Genomic DNA, 13,581 nt, shown 5'->3' with positions numbered 1-13,581 from the left:
CACTGAAGTGTCCAATATGCCGTCAGTCCAACGTGACAGGATGAAGACGTCGTGACTAGGACTTGGCTATAAATCTGAGTTGCAGTCGTCCCCTCTCTGCGACATTCCTCCACTCTTTCCTCAAGCTCAGCTATGGATGGTGCTACCTCTAGCTTCTCTCCCTCTGCCCCACGTTCCTTGACATATCATGCCTTGTCCTCTACTCTTGTCACAACTGCGTCTTCCCTGTCTTTGTGACTGGGCAGACTGGGTGTGAAATCCTCATTGTCAGTTTAACAATTACCCGAAGAAAACAGCCTACCAGTTACATAACCAGATTGCAAGGTGAACCTGTGTGGAAAACATTGTTCCCCAGTCCATGCAGGTTTGGCAAAATGTCAACAAATACCGTATGCTAAGGATAGCTTTATTCAAGCTAAAGTTAGCTCAGTGTGAGGGTGAAGTATGAAACTTGCTTGCGAGCGGCTAGTGAGCCCATTTCCAGAACATGCACACACGCTTTTATGTGCGCCCTGAGTGACAGTTACTCAGAGAGGGCCGGTAAAAACTTTATGGATTTTTTGACGGTCCACCGGCACACTGATGTGGCAGCCCACCGGGATTTGTCCCGGTATGCCTGATGGCCAGTCCAACTAAAGCACAGAAGGAGAGGTGGGGGGAGGAGGGACCAAAGAGTGCCGTTTGTTGTTTCTTACGGTAGGGGTGAACACCCCAACTTTCTGAGTTTGTCTGAGTATGAATTTGACAGTTGGCCCATTCTTACACCTTGCCCCTTTAAAAAAAAAAAGTGATAGAAACATTTTTGATAAAGATCCCTTAAATTCTTTCCCTTCAGAACTGGAACCAAAATAGTGAGCGGGATATTTGTACTTGCAAAGCTGAAAAATGGCCTACAATGGAACCCTAACAGCAGAGATGCAAAAAGGCTTTGCTTGGACATCTCTCCATCCCATGTACTTGTTGAATAAAACATCTGTCTCATGCACAAGGTAACGGCAACGAGAGGGCTTGTGTTTGCAGAGATGAAACTCCCTATCCTCCACTATGCCCGAGAGAGTTTAGCCTTGATGCATTTTACACCAGCCCAAAAACCTGCGCTGACAAGTTATCTGTGACCTGTGGTGAGAGCGGGAATGGCTGCGGTGAAAATCAATCTTCGCCTCTCCTCTCGCCTTGAATACCAGCAGAGCAAACAAACAGGCCTAAACAATACGATATATACCACATATCAATTACACTAAATGCCTCAGTATCTATACTTCACTGTCCCAGGCACACACCGGTTACAAGGCACACATGCTGCTGTAAGACGATAATGGTGCTGCATTGTTCCTCACCATCTGGAGGACTGATAAGGCCTGCCTGTGCATAGTTGATAATGAGAACAGGCAGAGGAAAAACTGAGTGTTAAACATTTCCTTGGCCCATGAAAAAGGTTCCATTAAGTCCACTGACCCCAATTGAATATTAATGAGCTAATTAACGGATTTATTGTTATGCGCAATTTCTGGAGGGGCAATTTTTTTCAAGTGCTATTATTTTTTCTAATTATTTTCTGTACTTTTTATAATTGAATCTTTGTAGCTGCCAGCATCCTGTTTGTGCCTTGGCAACAAGAAAAAAGCGTCTGGCATCTGTTTTTCCTTCTTTTAGCTTGCTGTAACTACAACAAAAAACAAAACAATGTTCTTTTTCGATCCCAGTGTTTTTGTCATCAGGACTATTCCCCATGCCTCCATCAACGTAACTCAAGCCCCAAAATATTACTCTTTAAAAACACCATCTTGCTTATCTGTTTTAGAAATATACAGGGCAAGTGATGTTCAGGTGTTGGATTACAAAAGTGCAATTACTTGGTTTACAGCAGGCTGCATTGCATGGAGGACTTGACAAAGGTTTAAATGGGCAGTGACAGCTGGGCTTGATAGATAGCATAATCAGCTGATTTAGCGGATGCACTGAAGCAGTCCTCAGTGGACAGCTGGAGAGTACAGCCAGTTACTGAGAGAGATGGTAACCTTGGGAGGACTGACTACCAATACTTTGTTTAATGGATACATGAGATATGGACTTCAGCAGCTTCAGGATCCACTTAAAGTAGACTGTGCTCTTAATTGTGTGATTGTGTTTAAAATTTGTGCCCATGATGTACTTTACAAAAACACTATAGTCATTTTATAGAAGGCTGGTTTTTATTTTATTTTTCACACCCCACCATTTCCACACAAATTTATCTTAAATGCTGTGAATATAAAATAATCCCAAATCTTGTATGGAGTGGATGTTTATAAGCTCCTCCTTGTAAATGTGAACAGGACATGATCTAGTTAGCTGAGACCCCAGGACAGGGCCAGGATGTCCTGGAGGGACAACATCTCCCAGTTATCCTGGAAATGCTTGGGGATCCTCCAGCTGGAGCAAGAGCAAGCTGTGGGGGGAAAACAACATGTGAGGTGCTCTGGTTTCTGCTACCCTGATCCAAATACTGTTGGGTCTTGCCTCTCTTGTTAAGCTTAAAACTGAGGACTGGAATTAACCAGCTGCAAGTGTGAGATTTACACCTGCATTTTTATAGCTGTGTACAGGCAACTGTACAAATTTCAATCAGCCTGCAAAAGCCAGGAAATTAGTGCTATCCTAGGGCTGAAAACAGTACCTCTGTTTGAAACCGATGAATAAGGAGCAGCAGGGGCCACTCTGATAACCTTTTAGATAACACTAATGTAATTATTATTACATTTTGCTGTCTGCATGTTTGCCTAATTCTGTTTATGACTGAAATTCAATTCCAGCTTAATAAAACCATCAATTTCTTTTGGTTACTTCACCAATATAACTTAGAGTAATGAACTCATTTTGCTGTTGTATGGAAATTTTGTCTCATTACAATAATTTTGCCTGATCCACTCGGCAGCCAATATTAAGAGTAAGGCCCTACAGACATAGACTGGGTTATTATGCTATACATCACAAAGTGCATTAGGCTCATAAAACCTGTCAACAATAAGGTTGGAAAGTTTGTGCACATGGCCCAGCAGGTTAATATATTTCCTCCAAACACTCACTAGAAGTGTCCAAGCTATATTGCAGCTATACAGAAACCAATTTTCTGCTAGTTGGGAATTCTGGATTCAATACCCATCCCCCCTTCACACACATTACTTATCCTTAATCGACACAGATTTGTTTCCCATCAAATGGGCTATTTTAGTCTGTCATAATATCTGTTCAGAATGTAGAGTTGATCCATTCGTAAAGTTGAAATCTACATTGAGATTCACTCAGCAATTTGGTGGACCTCATGCGGGAATACAACCCTCAATAACTGGAGGTTTTTTCATAAACACAGAGTGAGTGACAGTGAGTGAAATTGAATCATTTCCAGACACAGCAGTGTTTTGTCTTCAGAAGGTTAAGAGTGTGGTTCACTCAGCCTCACACACTCCTCGAAAACGACTTTGTATCTTGCAGTTGGATGCTACGTATGCAGCAACAGCCTTCCAACAGCAAATCATTATCGTTTTAACGACATAATTTTAGTAGTGAAAGCAACTCCTTGCTCTGGCTTTTTGGCATGTGTAAGAATCTGTTTGCCTATAACCGACATCCCTTGATAGAAGCCATGATTGCCCGTGTGGCTGGCAAGTGAGTTGCACTCACACTTATAAAGAACCAAAGTGGGGACAAAGATCAAACAACAGCGCATGGTAATTGTTTTGCAAACTGCATGTCAGTGTGGATGTGTGGTGCTGAAAGAGCCTTCTTTGCGCAGCGCTTTAAGGCGTCAAATGCAGTTCTGAAATAGCTTGACGCTTTTTGAGAGGGTAATCTTTTGTAACAATCAATTACAATACATTTCCCCCTCTGTCTAGGCACTAATAGCTCCTGTCTGTGCACATGGTGAGGCATGTCTAGTAAATATACACTGTTTTCCTTTTAAATGTCTTATAATATGCATGGGGAACACAGAAACACACTATGATAGAGGGGTTGAGCATCAAAGCTGGAGAAGCAATTCAGCTGAGTTTCTCAGTCAAAGAAATGAGAATGGAGCCGTTTGTGGCTTTCCTCCCATTAGCCAGATTGAATTACTGTGTTTTACTTTTAAGGGCCATCTGTTCTGGTTTAAGTCATATTTCTAAATCTGTCATGTTGTGTGTGTGTGTATGTGCGCGCGCATGGAGAACGCTTCTTTGATGGGTGGGAACAGTTTTTTTGTTGAAAATAAAATGATGTGTAAAGACTATTGACATCTGTGACTTGCATGGAAATGCTGTCGCAGTTTACAGACTTCTCAAGAGAGCGGTCCGTCTTACACTGCCTGCCGTCAGTTGCATTGTAATATGGCTGTATTGACAACCACGTGTAGTCAACAAATCATCCTTCTGAAGGAAGTTAATTACAGGACACCCATCCCATTAAATGAGCTTCATAATGTAACAGAATAGAAGACACAAGGTTTTCCCTTTTTTTTCCCCTTCAGATTCGGAATGATGCAGATGAAAAGAGACTGTAAAGACAGAAAGAGACCGCAGTGTGATAAAGAGATGGAGTGCTGACTGATGTGGTTCATTCAAAGGCCGTAGTGTAAGAAGCCTCATATTGAATTGCAATATGAAAAGATTATTCAAATGCCAGACAGTGTCAGAATGAGCTGAGAGATCTGCATCATAGTCAGTGACTTATTTTCTCAATTCATGAAGATTGCTTTGTATGTTTCACTAAGCCTTTCAGCGTTTTCACTAGATAACTGTAGGATGTTAGCACACAACTGACTGTTTGCTAAACCCCTCCCTCTAACATAGATTGTCCAATCATAGCTAAACAGTTGTACCGAGTCAGAGCAGGCAAACAATTTGGTTAGTCCTCATCCTAAAAGCATTTTCTCTTGCTAGCTTAAAAGTAAAACTATGTAAGCTCAGCAGCTAAACGGGGCTACTTTTAGAATGAAATATGAGCATGATCTCTTATTTTTCCCCATCGTTCTTGTATTTTATTAATATTTTAATTTAAAGGATGAGCTCAAAATCAATAATCAATCAATCAATCTCAATGTATGTGCACACACGTGTGTGCACATTGGGTCAGAACTCGCTGTGCGCAGAGAGCAGCAGTGAATTGTGAACGTGCGACCACGTAGAGACAGAAATGACAAGCTGCCGTGTAAATAATAAATAACATAAGGCTATTTAGTTTGTTTAATAAAAGAACGAGGTATAGAGCTGTTCTATAGGAAAGGTAACTTTAAATTACTTCTGTTATGGTGCTATATAGAAAATAAAATGAAATAAAATAAACTTGATCTTCTTGGGGGGGTCAAGCTGTGCCCCTAATATAATGGTAGGGGAAACACTGCTCTGATAATAATTTCATGTACACCAAATACACTTACTGATAGCAAGATGCAGCCTGTGGCCAAAACACTGCAGTCTGACCCAGTGGATGCATGGCCCGTGTGTCCAGGGCTGCATCTGATTGGCCAAATGTCAGCATGAGTGTGAAAGCATGGCACATGTAAACAAAACTTACTGCATTTCAGACCAGCTTTTGTGATTTGTTTATCGCGCACGTTCACATCACGATGGCGATGAAAATACGATTAATCGTGCAGACATATCTGCGACCATTCACCATCACTGTAAACTGCATTTGTGCCATGTGACAACAGAAAGCTTGATAGTGTAGCAACAGCAAAGAGTACAGTTTTTAGCGAATGGTCAATTTTCCGTAAGTCTTGTGCTTTTGTAGTGTGTTAGCAAAAAGAAACATTAAAACCCCACAGAGGTTGAAATCATTTTTCTTTGTTCCCTCAAATGTTTCCAGATACAAGATCATTCAGTAATGCTGCTCTTTACATCAGAAGCACTTTACTGTATGCAGGGGATGCATGCTAATTTAGGATACCAAGAGAGCTTTTAATTTAATTCGTGCTCTCGGGCATACATTTCTGTCGTGTCATATTCTCTCCTCTTTCTGGGTTGAAATGCTGGCAGGATCCAACACAATTTAGGCCTGGAAGAGCCTCTAAAATGTCAGTGATCCACTGTGCCGTTGCAAATATGGAGGTGCATGGGTTTAGGGGACAAACCATTTCCCTGCCAGCAGAAAGACTCTCCAGAACAACCTCTTCACAGCCCAGCAGGCCTTGCACTGTCACTGAGTCCCACGATTGAATTGAATGGTCCACAGATTACTCAATTATTTCTATATACCAGCCTTCCATGGCAGACTAAAGGGCTATTATTGGAGGGACTGAGACCATAGGAACTTATTACATGTGTGACCTTTTAAAGCCTTTCACCGTGATGGATCTCAGGTGAGAATTTACTGGAATCAATTTTTATCTGAAAGCTCGATGCTTGCTCACCGGCCCAGCCCGGTGTGAAACATTCACTTTATAAAAAAACAAAAAGAGGGAAAGAGAGAGACAGCCTCTTGACTACTGGAAATGGGCAACATTTTAAAGCACCCCAAATGCCTTTGTGTCCTTTCCTCCCAAATTAAAGAGACTTTGAAATAGAGGGCTGGAGGAAGTGCCGGAGTATTGTGCTTAATCAAGGTAGAAATACAAAGACAGAGCCAGTTCCCCAAAGGTTCACATCAAAAGGTGCATCCCACTTTGTGAGCTATTTAATCAGTTAAAACACAGATGGCAGGCTGCCGCAATTAATTAATCATATATGAGGCATCCTGTACCTGCTAGCAGAAAGTATGTCAGTGCTACAGAGATCTCATTTGGATTTCATTGTGACTATGTGCCACCAGAATAATTGGTGAATATGAATAGGACTAGCTTTGGAAGTTATGGTGGACATAATGTACTGAATTTGTAATTCTGTTCACCCTTTGTATATTTGATTACTGCTTCGTTGTAGCAGGGTGAAGGTCAGTAATTATTATTGTAAGAAATTGCTCTGAATTATTTGAGTATAGTGTACAAAGTAGATGTCATTGACATGTTTTATGTTAAGCCAGAGAAACTATGGACCAATCAGAGTTGTGTGGGCAGGATTTACATAGCTGCATAGCGAGCTAGCTACATAGCTATGAGCATTCATGACAAGTGGCAGCAAGCCTGGATGAGACTGAAGAAAAAGCGTCCGCGTAAACTGATATGACATCAGTGAAAACGATGGGGTGGATAGGCCATTCGCTACTGATTAGTTTGGACAAAACAGAACAAAATAACCCCCAACGAGAACCCCAGCTAACATGAACACAATGTCAGGCCAATCGAACGAAGTGAAACAGAACGGCACTTTAGTCTGATTATCAATCTAGAGGTATTTTTTTGGAAAGGGTAATTTCAGATGTGTCTTCTTTCAGATTGCACTATATCAGAAAAACAGAAGCGAAAAGAGCTGGTAACCAATAAACGGTGATTGAAATTATTTAAAAACAGTCAATGCCAATCAGCCATCTGGAGTAGTAGAATTTTCTTGGTGGTAGAGCAGTGGGCCAACAGGGAGTCCAGCAACACAGGAAAAATATTTTCTGTATGCTGCCTTTCATACACCAAGCAGACTGATTGGATTGAGTAAATCTTGTGGGCTGTATTGATTTTAGTATCACAAAATCAAAAAAAGAAAATACAGTAGATGCAGTGTATCAAAATCTAAAAGTGTTGTTTTTTTCTCTTTCCCATTGTCTTTCTTGTTTCTCCCACTTTCCCAAATGCAGTGTAAAACTGAGGAAAAAGTGGAAAGGGACAGGAGGCTGCACACACAAATACATGGAGATACAACAGATCAGAGTATATACAGGCCTGGTCCCTTTACATTTTGCTGTATTGTGTCCAGGCTCACAGTTATTTCAATAACTATTGATCTGTCTGTGTTTGCTGTTGGGTTAAACTGTTGACGTGAAATAGTTCTAAAAAGGTGGGTGTCAACTGTGTAACAGTATAAACCAGAGTTGATCGTCATTGAAAATCAATAACAGATAATGACTAATAAAAGCACGGACAAAACAGTTATAGGCCCAAAAGGTTTCACTGAGGGAGACAGCTTGTACAACTGGAGATTATGATCATCTGTATCAAATGCCAAACTGATAAAATTTAACAATAAAGGTCTTAATTTGACTGGAGAGTAAATGGCTTGGTATGTATCCTTACAAAATTTAAAATTATAATGGAATCTGTCAGACTCTACAGTTTAATAAAGTCACTTTGCATTTAGTTCAGAATTTTTTTCTTATGAGAGATCCTGTAAATACAAATATCTCTAGTGTTTTAAGGGCATGGTACAGTAACTGCCTACCAGATTCCAGATAATCCAAGCCAAGATTTAGATTATTTTATGAATTAAATGGTGGGATTTGGGGAAAAAAGCATTCAAAAGCATTCTTTCAAATTTAACATGTTTTGTGCCAATGTTGTGAGGATTGGAAAAAGTTGGGAAACACTCGTGAATGATACAGGGGTTGGTTGAATGTAAAGGTGCTGTGTTTTCTATCTTTGCATTTAGCTACATGCATTCACAAAGATTGAAAACGATGAAGTGAAAATTTCAACAAAGGTCCTTTGTGCTGACAACAAAGACTGAAAGAACCACTGGAAGGCACGTCTATACTATGCTAAGGTTACATTAACTGTATAGTACATTATATGATCTTCACATGATGTTAACAAAATGATGGAACAGTGAAAAGGACTACTGGGGCTATGATTCTGCAAACATGAGCACATCATTTGTGAAGTAAAGCTGTGGATAAATTAATTTTATAATTATATTCCTTTTGTACAGTAAATGAGTTTACTTGCCAACAGAACACTTGCCTTTTCCACTCTGTCACTCGTTCACTCTCTCATACATGCTGATACAGACTCCAGTGTGGCTGGTAGACTTTCTGATTTCTGAACTTTTTTTGGGGGGGGATTTTATACCCAGTACCATAGTGTGTATCCTTAGGAGCATAAGAAGAAGGCATCAAAACAAAGAGATCATCAAAAATAATATACAGTATACATCCTCTCTGGATCATCCATACTCAACAAGGTGATGTGCGCTCTCTTTCTTTCTCTCTCTATTCTTTACGAGAGGAGAAAATTGCACGTGTAATAAAATCCAATTTTATATTTCATTCTGAGAACTACAATAAACACAAAACAAGCAGTAAATAAGCTTTTCAAAAAGCTGATTACCAAAGCAATTTATTGCCAAGTCCAGGACTGTGTTAAAGCAGAGCAGCGCTGGAAAGTGAAGGGGCCCACATTCCAAATCTTCTCTCCCTCCAGCTCTTTGCTTGCCATGTTATTAGCTGAGCTGCTTGGTGAGGAGCCAATCTGATCAACTTATTTTACTATATAATGCTCCAGCTCCCACTGAAAGCAGTTAAAAAAGGATTGTGATTGAGGTCATCCTTGCATCCATCATGGTGGTAAACGCTGCTGCGTATATTACCAAGGCCTTTTTTTTGTCCAGTGTGCGGGTCTTTCATACAACAGAGGAACAAAGCAGCTGATGTATCTGAATTATATGTTTATTCATGACCAAGCACACCTGTCCATAGGGCCACGTGGTCCCAGATCAAACCCTGGTTTGTTGTCAGGGTTTAGATGTTACTAAAGTGGATCACTGCAGTAAACAAATGAAGGCCTGCACCAGGTGTTCACCTGCAGAGAAATGTACCAATGTACCAATGACACAATGTCCCTGTGGTCAGACACTCATCAGGAATCCAGATACATTACCAAAGTGAAACTGTATAGTCATGTCACTGTTACTGTGGTGTTTTTGTTCACAAATGATGATGAAGCACAGCAATAATGTGAAAAGTATATTAGGGTTTTTGTCTGCAGAATTGTATTGTAGATATCTTAAATTAGCTCCAACATTAGGTGGGGATTGAGGAATGAGCAAAAAGTAAAAAGTCTGCATAATATTTTTGAATATAAATTGAGGCAGTGATGGCACAGGAGAAAATGCTATGTGGGGATTATTCACAGTTATATAATGTTAGGAAGAAAACCAGGCGCTTCTCATTTTGGTCACTTATCCCTCATTGTAAAGGTCTGTATATTTCATTGCTGGTGCAGCAGCTTAGGGGATACATTTCAAAGCAGCAAATAAAAATTGGCTAAACTTCCAAAATTAGCACTTCAAAGTCAAACATGATTTGCAGCGAGGGAAGGGGTGGAAGCAGTGTGACTGTGAAAGTGCGTTTGTAAAAGCCAACTGTGTCTGTGTGTGCGCGTGTGTGTGCACTCGTGTGTTGTGTGTGTGTGTGGTGGAGCTGATGTACAGAGTTCAGCATTAGGCCTTAGAACCAATTTCTAGGCAAATTGGTTTCATTTAAGAATGAGATCACAGAGTAAGCAAACCTCTTTCAGGGCAAGTTCATGCATCTGTAGCCATTTATTTCAGTTTTATATGCATTGCTCGGCACAGGCTGTTTGTAGGTAGAATATGCATAATCTTAGCCACAGGCACCATGCTATAGTTAACGTGTTCACATTTACCTGTTATTACCATGAAGTTAAATAGTTTCTTCCATTTTATTGCAGTCTGTCAAAAAGAGCTTCAACAGTAATTAAGTGTTTTGTTTTCTATATTCCTTCCAGCACTGTTGTGGAATCAGTGCTAATCAAAGCCACATGCAGCTAATTGCCCTCTCCAGTCTCTTCCGCATAGCACAAGCAGGCCCATTAGGCATCAATGGAACATATGTTGCAGTTTTTGATTGGGTGTGAAAATCATTTTTTTTTTCTGAAGGAGAATAATAGTCACTCCACTGCAGTTAGCATCTCTGCTCCTATTTTTATTTATTTAAGGTAACTGTAATCACAGCATTTTAAAACAGATGCTGTGGCATTATCTCTGAGGCTGTAAGGTCGCAGTTGTCTGTTTGAAGGACAACATAATGGTTCATGACTAGAGAGTATAGAATATCCCTTAAAATTTTTAGAATAAACATTACACATGCGGACACAAAAATACATCAACCTCATTGGTATTAAAATCACTTATTCTTAGATAATAGTTAAATCCCCCCCCCTAGTTCTTTTCTATTCAGTGGAAATATGTATTCAGTATGTTTAGAAAGTAATTCATTGAATCCTTCACTAACATAGTAAACAAGCAGCGAAGGACTTAGTACTGTAATGCAGGCATGTATTGTACTTTTTCTCCAGTTCTTTAACTGTATGTCTTTATTTGGTTGGTTTTCTGTTGTAGTTGTTTTTTTTTAATTCAGCATGCACGTTTGTAGCCATGCTAATGGCATAGCTATGAATGGCTATGTTGGGTCAGTCCATCGGTCCACCATCCCTTTGGTCCATATGAAATGTCTCTACAACTATTAAATGCATTGCATGAAATTTTGCACAGACAGTCATGTTTTCCAGTTGATGAATCCTGCTGACTTTGAATTCTTTGAATTCATTCTGGTGATGAATTATGTTCATGCAGATTGCACTTTCTGTCCATTACCAACATTGTGTGCCAGTACAGGAAGCAGTGTGTCCTTTATGGGCTGCAGCAAAAGGGAAAGTAAAGGTGTGGAGGTTAGTGTAGTGAACATGTGTTGGGTATGTAGCACATCCATATTTGATAGAGAAGATCAGAGTTGTTTTTCCATTGCAGACCTTAATTTAATGTTGTTTTTTTTGCTTTGTTATTGTGACAACTGTCTGCCTAATCTTATCCATAGTGTATATAGGCCGTATCAATGATATTCTACTTACCTTAACAATACTGCGGTTGCCATGTCCAAGTATTATCCAAATAATAAAAAAACATTGTTACAGAACTTGTACATAATACAGGGTTATGTAGAATTGTTTACTCGATGTTCTGTGTGTTGATGGGGTTCTGTCATGGCAATAAAAGCTAATCTTAATAAAGGTCCCCATAACAGCCCAGTTGAGGTGCTTTCATTATTGTAACACTGCAGTGTGACAGTGTTTTTTTACTCGTATAGAAGAGACACTTCCAATCTACAAACTCTCTGTCCTGTCAAGAAAGTAAAGTAAATGATTGTCCAGAACTGTTATGCAGATAACAATTACAATTTCCCACATGGCAATAATGAGGTTGATTCCTCGCCAAGAGTTGGGCACCACACCAATTTAGAAAATACACTGGCAGGAGGTTACTTTGAATATTACCTGTAGTAATCAAAATGCATAACCTACTATCGCTTCCTTCTCCCGAAAAACTCTCATCCATAAAATTAAATTCAGTATAATTAGAGCTGTTGCAGTGTTGATGGATGCAAAATGAAACAGAGAATCACTAGTTTCACTTAGAATTTTGGCAGCCTTTCCACAAATCTGCCCTCCTTGCGGTTTTTATTCTATGTGCACCCTTTATGACCATGCTCTGCTGACAGCTGTCCCTATGTCAATATGAATGTCTGTCAAGAGAGATTATACATCACATGAATCGAGGCAGATAATGAGCAATAGGGAAGGGCACTTTTTAACACCCCCTCGTGTGCAACATATGACACAAGCCAAGCTAATTAAGCAGATGCCATAATGCAGTAATCAGGAACACAGAGGAGGTTGGAGAATTCACAAACTTGAGTCATAACAGCGCAACATTTGGTGCTTAAGAACTTCTCCACCAACACAAGCAGATGGGAATGCCAAGCTGCAGTGCATGTGTATGTGTGTGAGCATGCCTGTGTGTGTGTGTGTGTGTGATGTGTTGTAGTTCTGGGTGAGTGTGTATCTGTGTGCATGCCGTCTTTGTTTCATGTCCATGTGTTTTATTATATGATTAGTATTAAAATGTGCTTTGTGAGCATGTACACTGGTTTTATATATTTGTACATACAGATCTGAATGTATCTATGCATGTGCGTGAATGATAGAACACACACGGCTCTGAATCTGTATGTGTGTATGAATTTACAGCTGGGGACAGTGTTACCTGGTGAGGTGTTTTCCTCATTATTTTTCCGGAAAATGAGCAATCAGCCATATTGCATGGAGCCTGATTGTTTCCCTCTGTAAATCAATCCAGGAATTGCAATTAAAATGTTCTCTTATGTGGTATAATTGATGTCTACCTAATCCTTTATTTGCACACCTGCCGGTGAGTCTGAATTTTTAATGAATTTCTAATTAATGCTCTTTGCACACTTGATTTATGTGTTAGCAAATTATATCGCTGTTCTGTGTCCTGCTGGTAGGAAAGTGCCTACAGAATGTCACACCTGGGTTGAAATCTGAAGTTTGCCTGCTTCTTCCAGGAAGGAAGAAGGATACTGTGTTGAATAATAACTTATAGAACAGCAGTGGAGGTTAGGCAAATGAAATGCTTATAATTATTCTGTAATTGTTGTAGGCCCTTTCAATACCCCTGACAGCACATTCATACATCAGCTGAGCCACACTGAGCATGCCTTATGGCTGCATGCACCTGTGGCAAACTCCTCTTCCTTGCCTCTTTTATTATGATTGAACTGCTGTATTTGGAGCTGTTGCGTCATGCATTAAGTGAAAAGTCTACCAGATATATTGAGCATTTATATAGGTGGACATGACATCTTTGAGGCTTTTGTTACATACACTGTGCGCTGGGGAGTGAAGGGGTATGGTACAGTTTTCAGGGAATTTATAATATCCTACTA

The sequence above is a fragment of the Toxotes jaculatrix genome, chromosome 1, assembly GCF_017976425.1.
Source record: "Toxotes jaculatrix isolate fToxJac2 chromosome 1, fToxJac2.pri, whole genome shotgun sequence".
NCBI lineage: Eukaryota > Metazoa > Chordata > Actinopteri > Toxotidae > Toxotes > Toxotes jaculatrix.
The sequence above is the reverse complement of the archived record's forward strand: the minus strand, read 5'-3'. Positions refer to the sequence as shown.